The sequence below is a fragment of the Dipodomys ordii genome, unplaced genomic scaffold (genome assembly GCF_000151885.1).
Source record: "Dipodomys ordii isolate 6190 unplaced genomic scaffold, Dord_2.0 Scaffold89, whole genome shotgun sequence".
In the NCBI taxonomy this organism is placed as follows: domain Eukaryota; kingdom Metazoa; phylum Chordata; class Mammalia; order Rodentia; family Heteromyidae; genus Dipodomys; species Dipodomys ordii.
This window is the reverse complement of record NW_012267305.1, coordinates 9810468-9827990: the sequence shown is the minus strand read 5'-3', so window position 1 is coordinate 9827990 and position 17523 is coordinate 9810468. Positions and strand designations below refer to the sequence as shown.

General features: G+C 40.0%; 1 protein-coding gene across 3 annotated transcripts in view; it reads right to left on the bottom strand.

Moving 5' to 3' along the window:
- The window catches only part of Fgf13 (fibroblast growth factor 13), a 493509-nt gene that overhangs the window by 201206 nt on the left and 274780 nt on the right, over positions 1 to 17523 (bottom strand). The window contains exons 1-2 of one of the 3 annotated variants that reach the window (XM_013025949.1): positions 5309 to 5313; positions 3045 to 3051 (exon numbers count right to left, since the gene is read on the bottom strand). The exons of the other annotated variants lie outside the window; for them this stretch is intronic. The gene's annotated coding sequence lies outside the window, so the exon portion shown is untranslated. Of the gene's footprint in view, positions 1 to 3044; positions 3052 to 5308; positions 5314 to 17523 lie in introns of those variants that run through there. 3 annotated transcript variants of the gene reach the window in all.

Here is a 17523-nt window from a genome sequence, read left to right as displayed (position 1 = left end):
CTTTCCCCAGCTGGTCATTAATTCCCAGAAAATGCTTTGCACTGCCATCATTATTGTTTAATTAGATACAACTGGTTATCCGTAACATACAACACAATTCAAGTGAAAGCAAAATTCTGATTGACACAAGACCTTACCCCCAAATTCATCATGATGGAGAAAGCATGAAGGTCACCAAAGTGTAGGATAATTGCTTTCCACAAAATTCCCTCTCTCTCCTATTCTCTCTTCAAATTGAGTTTAGCAAGTGCAAAAGGTTCCAAGATGAGAGCATTTAAGGAGCCATCTGAGTAATAACCACAGGCACAGAACATTTCCTTGGAAATCATGAACATCTGGGAGTTAATGGTTTAGCTTTGGGACTCAGGCTGTCTCTACTTAACACCTTCAACATCCATCAATTCAAACTCAAAAAAAGAAAAAAGAAAAAATAGTAGTCAATGTACCAGTAGATGGGTCTTGTTCTGTTGACCACAAGTTAGAAATATTCTGGGTTTTCCATCCAGATGTAGCATTGTATAAATAATACTCCCTTGAGTCTATTAAATTTATGAATGAGAATATTTTGAATGAAAAATTAAAACTATTATATCAAATCTATTTACTTTCAGGGCTTCCTTAAAGGACTGTGCCATTGATAGCAGTAGCGCAGAAAGGGGAATCTCCATACTACTCTAGCACTAAGTGACTTCAGTTACCTTTTTTAACAATAGATTTATTCAATCTCGGAGTTGGACCAAAAAATCTCCAGTGATTAAGTTGGCACTGGATTCACACAAAACTTCCACCTGTTTTGGAGTTTTAACCTGGTATGGATCTAGCATCTGAATCCGTTTTGGAAGGTCGCTGAGTTCAATGCTTACAACAGCCAAGGAGTAGATCTCTGTGCAGGAATATCTCCTCCACAGCCAGTGTTCCCAGTCTTGATCACACAGCCCATCCACTCAGGACTCCCATGTCCATTTCCCATGGGAGTACCACAGAATTAGAAGAGACAAGTGCACACATGCAAATCCACACATCCACAAACACACAGATACTGACAGGTGGCATACTCAGACAAAGAGGTGACAAGATTAGTGACCTTAAATGGTGGGATGAGAGTTAGGAGCACAATTTATGAAAGAGCTGGTTGCCATTACACAAAGTCTTAGGAAGGTCATCTCATATCCAGGTCTAGTTTTTCAGCAAAAGCTTTGAACTGACCACTGAACCACGTCCTACTTTTCTTTAGTTTTCTCAGCAAATATGAAGATAAAGGACAAGTCACCAGTAAGAGAGGAGAATATGATAGAGACTACTAAACGTGCTAATCTGATTTAAGATATCCATATTTGCCAAAATATTCCTTTTGCAAACTAGACATAAAAAGGATTATTATAACAAAAGTTAGGAATCTCTGATAAATTTTAAAGACTCTAATGTATGCTATCTTTTAAATGCATTTTACTTAAGCAAGTTATTCATTTATTTCTCCCATATTTTGTAACTCCAATTCTTTGCTCACAAAGGTCTACACAGATATAATATTGGGCTTAGTGAATATATTAGTCTTATGACCAAAGCTAAGAATGTGTCATTCCAAAAACAAGTTCTATAGCGACAATGTATTGAAACCATTCTGTCTTACAACATAAAGAAAATAAAGCCTAGGAAAGGAAAATGACTTCATAAAAATAACACAGCCAGTTACTGGAAGTGAGGATTCCAATGTGCTTGAAGTTACACTATCTTATCAAAGCATCCATATATTAGCAGTGATCAGGTCTTTCAGTATTCCTTACCTTCCAAGATTCCCTCTTTCTCCAGTGAATTTTTCGTTCTTTATTCAAAGGCAGCAAGAAACCAGAGGTAGCTCATTTATCTATTTAGTCAATGACAAAAAAGGAACCTCGGCCCTCACCAGGCTACTGGAATTCACAAGGTTTGTTGGCTACAACTGGAAACAGTTACAAACCCTCACTTATTTGATGAGGCTGCTTTGGGTGTTTGGGTTTTTTTCTCTTTTAAATTAACTCTTTACAAAGATAACTCAACATCATTAACAATATATGATTTTAAATCAAGCAAATCTGAGATTAATAGTGAAACAGAAATGGATACAACAATGGGACTGTTAAAATTATCAGCCATATATTAGTGAATCCAAGAAAATGCAACTTTGGTGCAACATAAAGTAAGGGCCAAATATCCTCCTACAATCAGAAAGAAGTGAGATGAAAATGGAGTAATTACTGCAATTAGTCTTCCATGTCTCCAAGCACCTGTCGTGCTGAAAAGTATGTATAAGTACAGCCTGTTTAGCTGAAGACCTCCATTTTGCCTCCCAGCTATCTACTTATCTGCATATGTTATTTAAACTTTACTGCCAAAGTTGGTACTATCAAGTTGGTAATTTAAATATACACAGTAACTTAATTCACAAAATGAAACAGGCTAATGCCAATATTCATTTGCCATGGAGAAATCAGAAGCAACTTTTCAAAGTATTTCTAGGAGTTTCAATTAACTTTGCTCATCATACTATTCTCCATTTACCTCTCTAAGCCTGCACACTATGTTCCTTTGGGTTGTTTTGCTCCAAGCATGCCATTGGGCTCCCCAATCCATTATTCTATCACATGCTTCCCGTATTCTCGCTCACACTAGATTCCATGAACCTCTAGGATATTCTAGGTTTTACTGACTCAGGGTCTTGCAGTTGCTGTGTCCTCTGACTGCCTTTGTATGTACTTTACTTAAAATGTTCCTCCTCAAACGTGCTTTTTTATCCACCTTTGACACAGTTGAACTTATCATGATCTCTAAATATTCTCTCTATATATGCCTTTATCTCTTGGCTGAGTCTTACCCCAAGAATGCAAGCTTCCCACATTAGGAGCATGATGTCTTGTGAGGTCCAGGACACTGGGTTCTGATTAAACTCACCTAAGAAAGTCTTTTTTGTTTGTTTTGATTTTTCCAGTCATGGTACTTGAACTCTGGGCCTGGGTGATGTTCCTCAGCTCTTCAGCTCAAGGCGAGCTCTCTAGCACTTGAGCCACAGTACCACTTCCGGTTTTCTGGTAGTATATTGGAGATAAGAGTCTCACGGACTTTTCTGCCTGGGCTGGCTTTGAACTGTGATCCTCAGATCTCAGCCTCCTGAATACCTAGGATTACAGGCGTGAGCCACCAGCACCCAGCCCCAAGGAAGTCTTAACAAAATGAGAAATGCCCTCCTTCAGGCAGCCTTCACACTCTGCTAAGCCAAATGATCAGCTCATTCCTAACTTCATTTCCACATCGGTTTAGAAAATCTATCTTCTGATAGCTTCAGGTAGCTTTTGGGATATGGTTGTGGGCCTTTGTTTCAATGTTAGATTAATAATATATATGCATATATAAAATGCTCCTCTTCAGACATGTGTGTATATCTTGTCCTTCAAGATTTGAATGTAGTTTCCAAAGCAAGAATCATGTCTCAGTCTATTGGAGGAAGATCATCCATACATGTGAAAATAAGACACTTTCATGGATAGTCATGCCTATTTGGATGTTTGCATGGGGAGGAGTAATAAGTGGAAAGTGTGGAACACCCAGTCTGATACCAAGCAGGCACAGAGTAAGTGGGAGCTACAGTGGACAGTGTTCTCCATGGAAAAGATACACTGCTGAACACTTCAATACAGTGACCAGAAAACCAAGATTCCCTACCCTGACCTGCCATGTTCTGAGCAACCTCTGGAATGATCACTTTGCCTATCTGAACCTTACTTTCCTCACTTCACAAATAAGAGATCTAGACTACACCAGGGTTTCTCAACTCCAGCACTTTGGCTATTTGGGGCCCGATGATTTCATTGTTACATGCTAGTATTCTGTGCATTTGTAGATTTTGAGCAGCTTCCCGGACCTCTACTCACTAGATGCCAAAAGCACCTTCTATGTGACAACCAAAAATGTCTTTCAACACTGCTATGTCTCCAGTATGTACCCATCTTTACGTGAGAATCACTTGATCCAATTGCTTAGATGGCAATAACAACCAAGAAGGCGAGGCTGGGGAACTCTCCCTAGCTTTATGAAAGCAGTTTTCTAGAAACATAGCCTAAGGGCCTATATACCCAGGGAGGGTGTATCTACCTGCTAAATGTGTTAACTAAGAAGACCTAAATGTGTTAACTCAAAAGAACAGTACTGCTTCCAACCTGCAGAGCATAGTGTGCTTTCAGAGGACTCTGGTCAAATAAGAGCAACATAGACTTCTTATCTGTGCTGAAATTTTAAGCATGTGAGAAAAAATATGGCAAAATCAGAGCAAAACACATTCCACCTTAATATATTGGGTATTGCTGTCAGTCCACATGGTTCAGTCAAATGCACAGACACCAGCTTGTGGCACTGAAGTTTTCTAGCCAGATCATATCCCATTCTCCTCTCATTAACTGTTGTATATGCCACATTTAAATTTATGCATGCATCCCACATAGATGACATGCTCAGAAACAGGTAAGCTGGACTTACTTCCTGGTTGCACCCTCAAAATGTCTAATGGTTTGAGGTGAGATAAAAGAATTATCATTTCTTACCAGGTCCCAGGAGGTAGAGATGCTGCTTTCTGCCTGTGTGCATTGAATGTATTTACTACAAATGCAATCCAGAGCAGTAGTTCCTCTAAGGGACTTTGATTACTGACTCTCCTGACCAGGGTTGGAGTACTGTTAGGTTTTGAAGTTCCTTAGGTGACCAGAGCAATGTTAGAGTTGACAATTCCCCCTGTAAGTAAAGGTTTGCCTCCCCTTTCCCAGTGAAAAATGTACCTTTCCAGGGCAGGTTTGAGTCTTTCAATATCTTATTATTTCTATTTCTTCCCACAGCTCAGTGCTGGGTTGCCATGTTCCCTTGTGCAGTGGCATTATCCATTGGCAATACAAAAGTCGCTGGCAGCCATGTTCTAGCCTGAACAACCATGGTAGACTGCTTCAAGCTGTACCTCAACGTGAATCTACCCATGCAGTATGTCCTCAGTTTTAAAAATGACTACTCACTGGTCAGACTTATGTAGCTGAATAAAACTTATTTTGTTTCCTCTCAATCACCCTCTTAAGAACTTAGGCTGGTAAATCAGTACCTCTGGGCAGGTGTTTTGCTCTAGTGCTATTTTAGAATGATGCACCTCCCAATCTTGCTTTCTCTTCATCAGCTACCCACATGGGCCCTTTATCCTTGGAAGTCATGTAGAACAATGCCTACCTTTATATTCAATGAAATCTCAGGCTAGTCCAAGCTCCTTTTCATAAAGTAATACCAAAATCTCACGAAGAACCTTGTTGGGGACAGGCTAAACATCCTAGACTTTTTTTAATGACATCACAAAAAAAGGCAATTGAGACTACATTTTCCAGTAATTGTTTCCTTCAATTCTTTAATCCAGTATTCTAATAGCTGCATATAAGAACCACCTTGAGAGTTTCCATTAAACATATGTGTGTAGGATGTTTCTTTGGAGCTTCTAGTTTAATTGGGCTATGAGTGGGGTTTGGGCCTTATTCTAATCAGTTCCCTGGCTGTTCCTGAGGGTGACAAGTCAGTGTGTTTAAGGGAAGGGGCAAAAAACAAAACCCACATGTATAAGCACAATTGATCACAAAAAAAGAAAAGATTTTTTTTCTCAGCAAAGAAGGAAGAACTGCAAAGCAGAACTTTAAAGTGCCAGGCCCTTTGATCAAGCACAGAATACAAATGGATATCTCAAGGAGAAAGTCCAAAAAGCCTTACAGACTGCAGTATGGAACACTGTCAAAAGTCCTATTTTAAAATCAGAGCCCCACCACCACTGCCCAGCAGTGTGAACTTGGGCAAATTCTATTTTCTTGTTCAAATTTAGTTGCCTCTGCCATTCAATGGGACCATCATTATTTATAACTTTAGTCCCTGGCCCAAAGGCATGTGAATTAGGTCGAAGTTGTTATACATGCAGATTCTCAGGCCCTGCCAAGTCTACAGCACCAGATTCAGAACCTGTATTTTCACAAAGTTCTTAGATGATGGCTTTGCACATTAGAGTTTGATGCGCATTGAGCACAGTGGTTGGCATGCTGGCACATCATTGGTACTGAATAAGCCTTCTTTCCCATCTTTCCTGAGATCTAGCATTTATTTATTCAGGCAGCAGGTAAATATATATTCATGGAAACGCAGCCACAGGATGGAGGAAAGAGCATACCTGTCACCTACTGCGTGACCCTGAGCAACTCAATTGCTTCCATTTTACAGATGACCAACACAACACTCAGCTCCTAAGAGTTCTTATAATGGTTAGGAAAAGTTATGAGAGTGCAAGCATCTAGATTTCAGTGCCCATGATGTTTGCTTAAGATCTATCTTAAGAATTCCCTGAGTATTAACTGAGGCTGAGCCTAAGTTAATATTGAAAGTGTTCTTCTCAAGAAGTGCTTCACTTTACTTTTAAAGCCAAAATAGGGGGAATGAGCCACAGGAGACCAGAAAATGGTTTAACTGCTTCTATGTTACTGGAATAATTGACAAACCATATTTTAGTTTAAAAAGGCATCTGGAATTTACTTTTTAAATTCATCTTTAAGCAGTTGTCCAAAGAGTTCATACATGCAACACATCTTGATCAGTGTCACCTCTTTTATCATTCTCCACTATCTCTTCCTGACAATCTCCTCAAGTTACCTGGTTCCATTTTCACATAGATAGATTGAATATAATGCCTGCATTAACCCACTCTTCCTATCTCCTTTTGTCTAGCCACCTTCCTCTGATCTCTAAAACTGCTTGTCACTATATACCCTGACTTGGGTTTAAATTGAAGTTGCGATGGCCGCAATGCAGAGTACTAACCATTATATGATCATGGCATGCAACCCTTGGAATTTCTTGGCTATGTGTCATTGTGCCTGGCTTTATTGAAGCATATACTTGATCTTGTTTGTTTTGCTATTAATGTGCTATTAATATATCTAGGTAGTCTTTATAGATGACTTACAGACTGATTCCAGCCATTGCTTGCACTGAAGTTTTCACCTTTCTCCATGCATAACTATGAAGAGCCCTGGCACCAATGAAGAGATAACTCATGTCATTCCTGATTGTTCTGCCCTCTGACTGTGTGTGTGTGTATGTGTTGTGTATGGTGTAGACAACTGTTTGCTTTTAACAGCCAAGAAACTCCCGTTATGCTCACAGAATGATGTCATATGTACTCAGAGAAACTTTCTTCCCTGAAATCTTCTCAGCCTTTGATCTTATGACTTTTTCTCTGGCAAAATCAGTCTAAATAGCTAGAAAAAGCCTATTTTCTCCCCTTCAGTCTTATCCATTTTTAGAGCACTGCATCTCAGAGGACTGATGTTTCTGCGCCAACAGGCTCTGGGTTGAACTTGCAAGCCTTCCAACTTTGCTTACCTGGAAGATGTGCCATACCAACTGTTCAGAAGGCAGGCTATGAGAGCCTGCACTACTCTTCAGCAGAATTCTCTTCTGATTTTCATTTCAGCCTTTGAAAGTTGATCCCTGATAGAAATCTCCTGGGTGAAGAGAGCAGTTGAGTCCTAATAGTTACCCCAAGTCTCCTGGGATACCTCGGGAGCTCAGAAATCCCTATTTCTTTTTTTTTTTTCAGAAATCCCTATTTCATTGGCACTGAATATTGTCACCAATTCCCTGCTTCTGGGGTGAGGGCTGGAAAAGTAGACTGCAGAGAATCATAAAGTAAATATCAATGTATGAGCTGATCTGTAAGAGATCTCTAAGAAACCCTGAAGTATGCGAATGCCATTGTAGCTTAGTGCACCATGTTTTCTGTAATGACTGTACAAGTAAATGGAGTATATTAGTAACAGAAAAGAAAAGGCTAAGGAAGAAGACCTTCTCGTTGATGAACACATGAGCTTTAGCTCCTTTTGTTTCACTTAAAATATGTGCTGGTTAAATCCTTCTCTCCCTAGTTAGCCACAAGATGCACTCAAGGTCATCAAAAGCAGTTAGTTCAATTTGCCTGCAACATTATATTCATCAATTGGTGTGCTCAAATGGTCCTCAAGACAATCAGTTCTCAGGCCTCATTTCCTTACCTATATGTTGTGGAAGACGTTGTCCCCTTAGGTCCCTAAAAGAAGTATAGTAGTAGCTAATGGGAAGCACTAGAATGTAACTCCCAATTAAAATAGCTGATATTTAGAAAATAATTCTAATAAAAATTCCAATTAAATGAGGGCTGTTCTTTGCACTCATGCCTGCCACAGTTTTTAATTCCCCATTCAATAAGTAGAGCTGGTATTTCTTCTTGAGAAGCAACATGGAAAAATATATGGTGCCAGGTTAGAACCCACTCCAGATTTGTTTGGGCAGAATTTTAAAGCAAATGGAATTTAAGTTTGTTTACTCTTGGCAGCATTTCTGTTTAAGAAAAAGGCATTGCAATTATTTTAAAAGCCTTAAGCCATCCTTAAAATAGCATTTAATGATTTAGGTGTAAATGAATCATAAACACTTAGATTTTAATGTCCCCCTCATTCCCTGGAAACCTAGCTGGTTAAATGAGGCTTTAGTGTAAGAGCACCTGGTCTCTTTTATTCTATTAAAGGGAAATTTTGCCAATATGGACTGAGTTTGGTGTTCATAGAACACTTGCAATGCTCAGATTGGTATTTTAAGTGGTAAAATAGAGTACTACCAACATTCAAAGCAAGACACAAAGCAAAAATACTATTATTACCATTCAACACACCAAATCTGAATGTCAAAGATGTTAGGGAATACATCCCTAGTACCCAGACATTGTGATGGTGAGCTGCTTTTCAAACAAAGGTCTGTATGCCTGTATAACCTATATACCACAGTCCCTACAATTATCTTATTTAATTGATTTATCTATAATAGGCTGAATATTGACTGGCCATCCAAAACTGCCCACATCCTAATTTCTGTTATACCTAGTGTCAGTTGGATTAAGGTTGCTAATCAGTTGACCTTGAAATGAGGGAAATTAGCCTCCATTCCAAGTAGACCCAATACAATCACATGAATTTTTAAAGATAGAAGAGAGGTGTAAAAGTAGGTCAGAGAGATGCAAAGGAAAACGAAGCAGGAGAGATTTCAGTGAGAAAAGGCTTGCTCTGCCATGCTGGCTTCTGAAGTTGGACAAGGGGTACCACAAGCCAAGGAGAGCAGACTGCCTCTAGAAGCTGACAATGGCCTTCTGATATCTGCCAAAAAGAAAATGGAGATCTGTCCTATGAAGAATAGAGTTTTAGTAAGTGAAGAAAATAAGCAAGAGAACAATCCTCCCTTAGAACCTCCAGATATGAACATTGGCAAGACTCTCATTTTGATCTAAGGAATGCGGTTCTACCTTCTAACTTACAGAAAGGGAAAACAATGCGTTTGTGTCATGAAAGCCACAAAGCTTGAGGTAATTTGTTAAAGCAGCAATGGAAAAAAAATGCAATGTTCTTGTTTTCACACTTCACCCCTAAGCAGATTCTAAAGCCTATGGAACTTTTACAGTTATTGTGATAGAAATTAACAAAGAATATACATGTAGTTGATACATTTTTAATGAGAAGGATTAAAATTGTTTCTTTAAGGATGTCATTTTCCATTTCCTCTTGTAATACTGCCCTTTAACACTCCAGAAAATATTTACTGAAATTTATTATTTGCCACATGGTATTCAAGGATAGAGCAGAAAAAAAGAAGCAGTCAAAACCCCTCGCTTTTGTGAAGTTGGAGTGATGTGGAATAGAAAGAGTAAAATATTTGTAAGACAAGATCTTCAAGGATCTCCAAGTTACTGATTGGAAGGCAGTTGCTCTGAATTGTAAGATATAAACTTTTGGCCAGCCACAGTGGCTTCCAATTATCATCCACACTATTAGGTAGGTTTAGATTGGCTAGACTGCTGTCCAAGAGCACTTCAGTAAAATGCTAGCAACACCTGTGTACTTGTGATCCCTGCTATGCAAGGGGCCATAGATAGGAAGATGTTCAGTACATATGTGGTCTTTAAAAATGTTGTAAGTGGAGGGCCTGGGACAGGTGTGAGGTAGGAAAGGAAGACAGGGATCTGTTGTGACTCAGTGTAGTCTGTATCCCAGTGGTGGTGTCCATCAGTTCTGATAAACACCTATTCCTCCATTACTAGCTTTATTCAGAATAAAGTGATGTTATTTTCTCACTCTCTTGTCTTTGTTCATAACTTGGAGAAATGAATAAAAAGAATAGATGTTTTGCATATATACACACACGCACACATGCACACACATGCACACACACACACGCACACACACACACACACACACACACACACACCTCCCAACAATGCTTTTCAATTTACAGAAGCCTGGCATTCTGGGCACTGGAGTAGCATGTAACCTGTACTGAATGTCAAGCTCTGCTGACAAGTCCAGTTCTTGTTCAAAGTTTTTCATGGTCAAGTATTATACCGAGTGCTTCACTTTTAGGCGAAGAGACACAGGAGGGAACAGTGAGGAAGACAGACAAGAGGGAGGGGAGGGTTGGATGAGGGCCAGCTTGTGCCTTCACAGATGGATTTAATTTAAAAATCTTCTGCTGCCATGGCAATCATTAGTTATCAAGTGATGTTCTTGTAATCCCACAGGAAGCTCTGTCAAAAGCCCTGCTTCAGAGTGGCACAAAGGGACCAGCAACCGATAATGCAAGATGTCCATGGGCACAGAGATACTTAAGGCAAGAGGAAAATGCACCTGGGAAGCCATTCATCTTGAATTACATTGGTGCAAAGAATCCACACCAGAAGGCAGCATGAGCTTCCTGAATCTGACCTTCCTGTCCATCCTGATGGCTCCTGTGAATTAGTCCTCACTGGCATACTTCCAATGGTTCCATTAATTAGATGGTGGTCATCTGAGGAATACCTGTTGGTGTCATGTTGAAAGTAGAATATGCCACTTTTTGGACTTTTAAAAAATATCTGCTAGGGGAGGATGGGTGGGAATCAGTCCCTGATTTGGTAGTGCTTCTTTCTCTTCTTTCTTTCTTTCTATCTTTCTTTCTTTCTTTCTTCCTTCCTTCCTTCCTTCCTTCTTTCTTTTTCTTTCTTTCTGTCAGCTGTGGGGTTTGAACTCTGGGCCTGGGTGTTGTCCCTGAGCTCTTCAGCTTAAGGTGTGCGCTCTACCACTTGAGCCACAGTGCCACTTCTGGTTCTATGGTGGTTCACTGGACATAAGAGTGTCACAGACTTTCCCGCCTGGGCTGGCTATAAACTGTGATACTCAGATCTCAGCCTCCTGAGTAGTTCAGGATTGCTGGCAAGAAAGCCAGGCCAAACATATTTTTAAAATTTATTCTCTCCCAGGCAATTAGATGTTTAATTGTTGGGTAGCTGAAGAGATAGCTGGGGAGTTCCTTTGAAATGAGAAGAGTTACAACCCTTTGGGAATTCCCCTGAAGACAGTGCCTTCCTCTCTTCTCTTCCTAGGTTTTTGTGTAACACCTGTTTAACTGACAAACTCTCTACGTCAAGCAAGGTACATGAGATATTCTCAGCTGCTTCTAACGTCATTTTACTCAAACTCTACCTGCAGAGACATCTCCAGGTGTAACTATGGCAACCTGAAAAAAATGTTTGGGGCTTAGGGCACGGTGGGTCATATCCAAACTTAGGAAGCAATCAAGATCATAAGCTTATCACATGTAAGTTGGTTTTCCAGCATTTTTCCACTAGCAGTTCTAATTTCCTCTGTTCTATGCTCTGTGGGCGTCTCTTATCAAATGTGTAATGAGATGAACAGGAGCATGGTTCTCTATTGAATGGCCATATTTAGAGTGGTCATAATGAGTGGATGAAGTGGCAGAGACAAGTAGACAGAATGAGCTATGCCTAGCTGAGAAACTGCAGGAAGAGAAAGTCTGTTGTCTCCACTTTATCATCTTTGAAGTCTCAATCAAAGTGCTGTTTGCTTCTCCTTACCTAGCAGCTCACAGGATGCACACAGCCTAAAATGCTACCACATACCTCAATGTGCCATTCCAGCAATAGATGCAGTAAATGTCTTTGAAAAAGTATTTCAACTTTTACTTTGGCTTACAGAAATAGTAGGAATTTGATGAAACCATAACAAATATTTTAGCCACCCTTGTCAGAGGAAAGGGCACACAGTTACTAGAGAACAATGTAAAGGTTAATTTTATGTGCCTGGACAATGGACTTCCCAGATCAATATTTGATCAAATAGTTTTCTGGGTCGGATGGGATGTTCTATGTACCATTACACCAAATAAAGTAAATTGTTCTCAATGTGAGTGGGCCTCATCCCCATCAGTTGAAGCTCTCAATAGAAAAAAAGATTGACTTCTGAGTAAGAAAGAATTCTTTCTTTTCTGATGTATTTTGAACTGAGTCAGAAGCTTTTCACTTTTCTTAGAAGTTGAACTGAAGCCTGATACTGGTGGCTTATGCCTGTAACCTTAGCTACTCAGAAGGCTGAGATTTAAGGATCACAGTTTGAAGCCAGCCTAGGCAGAAAAGTCTCTGTGAGACTCTTATCTCCAATTAACCACTCAAAAACCAGAAGTGGTGCTGTGGCTCAAGTGCTAGATCACTACCCTTGAGCAAAAAGGAAGCTCAGGGACAGCAGCCAAGCCCTGGGTTCAAGCACCACAACCAACAAAAAAACCCTAAAACAAAAAAAAAAGAAGTTGGACTGAAACATTAATTCTTCCTAGGTCTCTAGATTACCAGCTGACCCTGAAGCTCATAGAACTTTTTCTGTTTCTATAATCATGTGAGGACCAACTCCTTATAACTTATCCATTCATCTACTTATATAGCTCTCCCTCTCTCTCTCCCTCTCTCTTTTTCTCTCTCTCTCTGCACACACACACACACCCTATTAACTCGCGCGCGCGTGCGCGTGCGTGCGCGCGCGCACACACACACACACACACACACACACACACACCCTATTAATTCTACTTCTATAGAGAACTCTAATATAAATAAATACCTACCTACTGTGGGCAGCTAGAGATGTGAAGTGAATACTTGCTCATTTCTTCAACTACAGGTATATTGGTGTTTTTGAAGTTAAACTCCCCTATTTTGTCCCTGTACCATTTGTGATGCTGAGTCTCAGACCTGCATTTTAGTGGCCACATCCTGGTTGGATTATCAAATGGGTTAAACTTTTGTTTGATGCTGTCCCTTAAACTGTCAGCAGAACTTGTTATCTGATTTTAGCCAATAAAATACAATAAAGGCAAAGAGAGTTTTAAGATGTAGTTTATGCTCCAGATCAAGTGATTTTAAGAGACCCTAATCTGAATGGATCTGACTTAATTAGGTGAAGGAATTAAAGAGATATTTATCGGGTAGCCTAGAAGATGTGAATCTATGTGATCAGACCTGGGAAAGAACCACTGGGTCAGAAACTATCCCCAGGAACTGAGAATTGCTCCTGCATGACAGCAGGAATAAATGGTAATGTAGGATCTATATCGCCAAACCAACTGAATTCTACCAACAACCAAAGAAGAGGAAAACCTTGAGTTTCAAAAAGGAACATAGCACAGCCAATACCTCAATTTGGTCTGGTGAGATCCTGAGCAGAGATTAGCTATGACATGCCCTCTTAACACATACTGGCAAGAACTTGGTTAGCCATAAATGCTCTAATTTGAGCCTTTATTCTTATGGTGTTAGAGACAAGCTGAATCATATGTTAGTCCTACTGTTAGTTTTGTAGCAATCACCTGTGGGCAATCAGAGGAATTTTGATTTGGATATGCACAGGATTTGCCCGATCACCTGAGGCTTAGGCACATAATTCTCTGTGGAATGCCCACACCTCAGGTGGTTGCATCAGAAACAGAAGGGAGAGTGAATCACATGTTGGAATTGCCAGGGACAGCGACCTCCATGTTTTGGCCATGTCCCTGCTTCTCTTTTCCCAGGAACCCAGCACAAGTCAGTTCCTATCTGGGTCCCAATTTCCTTCTCTGTGAAATGAGACAATTGGGAGAGATCAAGTCTATTTTCCTGTCACAGTATATGGGAGTACTGACAGAAAAGTAAACACTAAATTGAGTACATGTCATATAGAGTGGACTACAAGATTTAACTTCTCTTCCATTGGGATGATTGTGATAGAAAAATAGCGATGCAATATTAATGATTGTGATAACTATGAGTTTTGAAGGCTTAATAGGTAATTGTACTCTGTCTCTAGCTCATTTAAGACTCTTTCCAAGTATCCTTTGCTGAACTTGGAAAAGCCCATATATCTTCTCCAGCCAGAAAATGAGAAGCAGACCAGTCAAAGGTCACAAGACGTTGGTTTTTCCAAGTTTATCTCCAAGTCCTGATTCCTATTGTCCTTCTCCTATTCCAGATTTGAAGCTCATCTAGGACAATCATAAATCTCACAACCGGAAATCAGTGCTTCTTGCCCCCCTACTGCATGGTCCACCACCACATGATTCCCTTGGTAGTATATTGTATATGCAAGGTTAAAATCTTTCACCGATTACTTCAATATTCACATTGCTACTTCATGGGGAAGCATTTTGTGTTCCAATGCACATTCTTTATTCACGTGTCTATATATACTGGTCAAAGTTACAATCAATATGTTAACATAATTCTGTGTTCTCTGAGGTGATTGCTCTAGGTGAACATTGTCAATAAAGAATATTCTTTGGAAACTATCAAAATATCCTGATGAAGTGAATGAGAAAACCTAAATGTTATTTCCATGATGATACACAGCAGATTCAAACACCATGTGGTCATATCAGTAGATTTCCAACCAATTTGAAATGCTTAACACTTCCTTTTAAAAAATCCTTTCCCTTATAGTCTACTCATTGTGATTTGATTTTAATCTTCCTAGCCACTCTGATATCAAGAAGACAAGTATTATGCTGATTTTCAAAGTGAAGGAAGCTGAGACTCAGGGAGCTTTTTGTTTCAGGATACCTGGGAAATGTATAGTAGAATTAGAAACAAAACTGGGTCTGTGATCTCAAACTCAGCATCTAACACAGATAAGATTTCTTAAGTTTGACAAATTCATGAGCGTATCTATTTATTCACTACCTACTACATGCCAGATGCTGTGCTAGACTGTGTCTGGGGCATGCAAGGGTGAGCAAAGCAATGAATGTTCACATGAGATTAATAAGTGAATGAATTAGTGTTGGACTCCCTGGGTCTAGTCTTACACAGCTCTCCAGAGAGGAAGGCATATGGATAACAGGTACATTGATATGATAAACACAGACTTTTCTTTCCATTATGGTACTGTGCTAGACACAATGCACAAAGTATATAACCCAAGAACCTTTTGAGTTGGGCCTATTGGGGGCTACAGGCTAACAGTGAAGCCACCCTGGGAAGGAAAACACCATTAGACAAGGGATTATTCAATTAGAGTCTGCCAGCATTACCTCTTGAGAGTGAATTCTCCCAGACAACTCTTTTTATTTCCCTTTTTGAATTTAAATACTGCAACAATGACAACAACAACAACAACAAAAAAGAATTAAAGGGAGTTACCAACACCCAGAATGACAAACTGTATTTGCAGAGCTAACATGGAGATTTAATCAGTACCTTCACATATTTAGCTGCTGGAGAAGATGTAGTGCTTTTTCTTGTTGAATTAAGATGCAACAAACCCCTAATTTTTCTATGTTTTGGCAAGAAAATTGTAAGTAGCTGTGCCCCCCTGGGTTTGGCATGAATCTAAATCCAGGCGGTTAAGTGCAGGCCCAATGAGTGAATGCTGTTAATGAAAAGCATGTGCACAACTCAGCAATCAGGGCTAGGAAGGGATGGGTGTCCTCCTTCTACATGCCCCACAGGAGTTTCTCTAGCCAGGCTTATTCTTTCCTACTAGATGAAACACAGTGCCAGCCTAGCAGGTGTCCTGGGATTTACATAGAGGTCATAGAGCCTGTCGTGATCCCACCTTGGCCATTTCATACACAGCAGGGATAAATTTATGATGGCAGTTTCAGACCTGTGTCCCATGCCACGATCAATCCTAAGAAAATAAAGTAAGTGGGGTTCACACCATGAAAGCCACTCCTACTACTGACATACAGGCCATAAACTATCTGCAAAAGCTGAGCCACAGACAAAGTGAACCATGTACCTAAGATATTGGGGGCAAAAAGCTTTGGGTTCTACTGGAAGAAAGTTTTAGAGAGCAGGGAGCAGGCAGTGTGATAGAGGAGACAATGGAAGGATTACCTGGTACCCTGTAGAGAAGCTTGTGGGTATGCCATTTTCTTTTCCTTTTAAAAGGATAGCTAGGCAGGCATCATTAACAATAGTTCTCATGAGTATAGCTCAGCATCCTGTACAATGCACCATGGCACTGATTGATTAATAACCAACCAGAACCAAGACAATACACAAAGGGTGGCAAATGAGCTGCCAAATGACAGAGATGGACAAGGAAAAACAGCTGGTTGTGGAAGAGAGGAATAGGAATGCAACATGTGGCCAAAGGATATCATAGCCATGACCCAAATCAGGGCTCACAGGACCACAGCTTGAGAAGCATAGGCAGCTCCAGGGGAATCCTATCTCAGCAATTCATTTGGAGATGAGGCAAAAAATTCACAGGAATTAGTAAAGATGTGCTGGTATTCTTATACCAAGAGGAAATGGGGCAGACGTATTAGCGAGCATTATGACAAAAGTAACTAGCTGCCCTTCTCTAACACTGGATGACAGCAACAGTCCTTATTTTTTTATAAAATATTTTTATTATCTTTAAATAGTTCCACAAAGGAGTTTCCATCCACCAAAGCAGTTTGTGAATACAGTGCATATTTGACCAATGTTGCCCCTTTCAACATTCTCACCCACCCCTCCTATCCTTTCCCTTGCTTATCTTAACTTTAAGTTATGTATTAAATTTTCTGCCATTTTACAAAATAGTTTATATGTACAATCCATCTTGATTTGCATCATCACTTCAATATCTTCACATACACACCCCTTTGGCCCACCCCTTCCATTATATTTTGTAAGTCTGTGGTATACACAATGAGTTCCTGCCCACATTCTTCCCCTCTACCTCCACATTCTTCTACCCCTCTCTCTTTGCAAGTACCCATTTGTTAGTACTTAAAGCCCTCAGGTCTATTTCTATCTGTGAACTGGCTACTTTTTAGATCTTTGGTGAACCCACTTAAATTTCTAAATCAGTATTTCTTCATCACCAAAGCAAAGGCAATTATGCTGCTCTCTGCCTATACAACCAAAAGCCAGACATCGCACACTATCTAGACTAGTAAAGATGAATGTTTGGAGAAGAGGAGAGCAGGGTGAAACAAGTATTTTACACAAGGTGACTTGCTCTAGTCTCACACCTTAGGAGTGGCACTGAGAAAGGAATTCAGTTGCCAGGACCATAGGTATTGGAAACTCAGGGAGCTGGAGAGGCCCTTCACGAATTGATTTTACTCATTGTAGCACATGCAATAAGAGGGACTTCAGTTGCAGTTTTCGTATAC